Raw genomic sequence first — 3051 nt, forward strand, 5'->3', positions numbered from 1 at the left:
GCCTTTATCCAGCTTTCTAAGGAAATGACACTGTGCATCTCTCACCTGATAAATTCTGAACCTGCTGGCTATTTCCAACCAAACTGAAGGAGTAGGAGAGGTCTCAGCAAGAGTTAAAATCCTCCATGGTGAAACAGCTGGAGAGAAGCCTTCAGAGAGTTTCCATAAGGCAAAGAATGCAGTCTGAGCATAGCTCTTATTAGACTCAAGACAACCTGTGCAGGAGAATGACCAAATAAATGCCCAGACCACAAGAAAAACTTCAACTGGAGCTTGGAATAACTGAACCTTGCATTACAAATCCAAAGGTAACAAGGTTTCTTTAGTTTGGGGTTCATGAAACTATTCTTATGAGCTGAAAATATAATTTCACCCACTTCTTTACATCAGACACACACTGCTGGTTTTCTCCCAGCCTTCTTATAAAATGTAATTAATTTACATTTTAAAGACCTTCATGGGTTTTCTCTCATCATGGAACAGCGAAATTAATAACCCAGTTACTGAGCACTTCAGCTCATAGATAATTTCCATATAAAACCACTAACATTTTCTTAATTTTTAAAATGCACCTTTTATTTGATTTAGAGGTTAATGCTCATTTCTTATGTACTAAAAGGAAGAAAAGCTAAAGTATGAGTCAGTGTTTATTAACCTTGCTAATAAGACAGGCTTTTTCAGGCAAGATGGATATATCTTAATTGGTAAAACTGTTGCATTGTCATTTAGCCAATTAATCCTTTCTAAACAAGGGAAGCAGAAGCAATTTTATTTGCAGTGAATGGAAATAAACTTGTCACATTCTGCATATCAATTTACACATTCTTACTTTCCCACTGAAATCAGTAAGAATGCAGCCCTTTGATTCCCAAAATAAGGCAATCCACAAATTAACATTAGAATGTATGGAAATATGGCTATATATAACATATTAATTGATCTTAGTTTGCAATCTGTATGTAAACTCAATCTGCACATTCATGGGATTAATCTAGAACTGAATGCTTCATTTTCTTCAAAAGAATGTGATTTGCATCTTTAGTAGAGGCATAAGAAAGCAGATTACGAGATGCCTTAATAAATTGTTTTCCACACTTTGTCAAAACATAGCCTTAAGGCTGAAGTTTGCACTAATGCTGTTTTAAATAGCACTGATGTTGAATGTTGACATTTCACAGAATTGCTATTGAATCCTGCTGGCTGATCCTTAAAAAAAGACCTTATGAAGCATTGGAGTGTTTATTAACAGGTATTAGCAGTCTGTTAGAGACAACTATACTTACGTCTTTTATACATAAAAATGCACTCCAAAATTTATGCTCTGGTTCAGTACATTATAAATGATAATACAGATAAAAACAACTGTCAGAAATATTCCAGTGCACTGGGTAATGTACACCAAAGGCACAATTTCCATTACCTCATTCCTTTTTCTTCCGATTTATTTTCTGTAATACCTTAGTCCTTTTCATGAAACACTGAACAGGCATAGAACTGTTAATAACCACCAACTGCAGGTTATAATTCTTATAGTTTATATCCCATTTCTGAAAGTGTTCTGTAGTCAACCAGGAGAATACTTAAGTAGGCTCATATATGAAAATCTAAGACTTCTAATTATTTAGCCATATTTCACGTTCTTAGACACAGCTGGATTACCTCTGATAGCTTATCACTTTGAGAAGAGTCAACCTCATCAGGTATCCTGGAGGGATATAACACACAGAGGTCTGTGCATTACTAGCTGTTAAAACAGTGCCTTTGTATTTTAGGAGCAATTTAGGCCAAGGTAACAGCTTTTTCTTACCTTCTCTGCACACTGAAACCTGGTCCGTAAAAGCCTTAAAACACAGAAAGGAAGATCACTTAAATAGAAAAGAGGTTCATTTCTTTGAAGGTTGGTGTCTACCACTGGAGAATGGAGAAGCATGACTAACTTCCATTGGGATGACCAGGAAACTCTGGAGGAGAAGGGAGGAAATAGGATCCTGCTGTAAAAAAAACCCAACCTGGTTTATCACCATTGTTTCTGAACACTTACTCCATCCTTACTAGACATTGAAATGTAGCTCATGGATAACAGTTCCTAAGAATTACCTATGCTTGATTTAACCTAAACTGTGAACTATGAACTGTGAATGCTTTCACTGTAAACTGTGAGAACGTTTTTGTCATGGTCATGTTAAGAAACATGCTCAAGTCTTCGGGAGCCTCTTAAAAGATCAACTGCTTTCCTCAGGACTTGCAGAAGAAAAAAGCAATGTGTACATATTTAAGCAGTTGTTTGTAGTCAGAGAAACTCTGCAGATATCCAGACCTGCATTCTGAACAATCCCTTGCCAATTAGACTGTTAGCAGAAACTTAACAGCTTTTTGTTTCTTTGAAGTGATCAGAGAGAGGATGTAGCTAGTAAAAAACAGGCTATTCTGTGGCTTTATTTTCACCCTACTTTCCCATTTTCTATCTCCCTGGGCTTTTTACAGTTTGCAACACTGATGTCCTCTCTCTAGAATGAACTTTTCTTAGGGGTTTTAGGTATCTCTGGAAAGAAGTATGGCTCCTAGGAAGGTAGTATGTACTGCTGCCTTTTCCATGCCTTTTAGTATAGAAGATATGTGCTTTTCAGCACGAATAGCCTGGACCACTCTTCAAAATGAGCCATCAACTCACTATGGATAAAACCAATTTTGTCTGATGTCCAGCTTGCCCACAAGAAAGTAGAAGACATCTCAGCTGAAAGGTGATATGCTGAGAAATCTCCTTTCCTAGGGAATACATCCCAAGCATTACAGATTCTCACGAGGCTCTGGTGTTCATCACCCCAATCACTGCATCCTTTTGCCAAGCGAGCTGTGCATTGAATTAAACCCCTGAACAGCTAATGAAATCCGCTTGGACATTATCTTTGTGGACAGTAACTGTGTTCAGCTCTTCCCTTTCATTGAAAATCTCATGTGTATGATTTACAGTCAAGTCTGAGACTTAGTGACTTACCTGTAAAAATACAAGGACAGTTCATAACTAAAAAACCAGAATAATTTGGTCATGAG

This window comes from Aquila chrysaetos, chromosome 6 (assembly GCF_900496995.4).
Source record: "Aquila chrysaetos chrysaetos chromosome 6, bAquChr1.4, whole genome shotgun sequence".
Lineage (NCBI taxonomy): Eukaryota > Metazoa > Chordata > Aves > Accipitriformes > Accipitridae > Aquila > Aquila chrysaetos.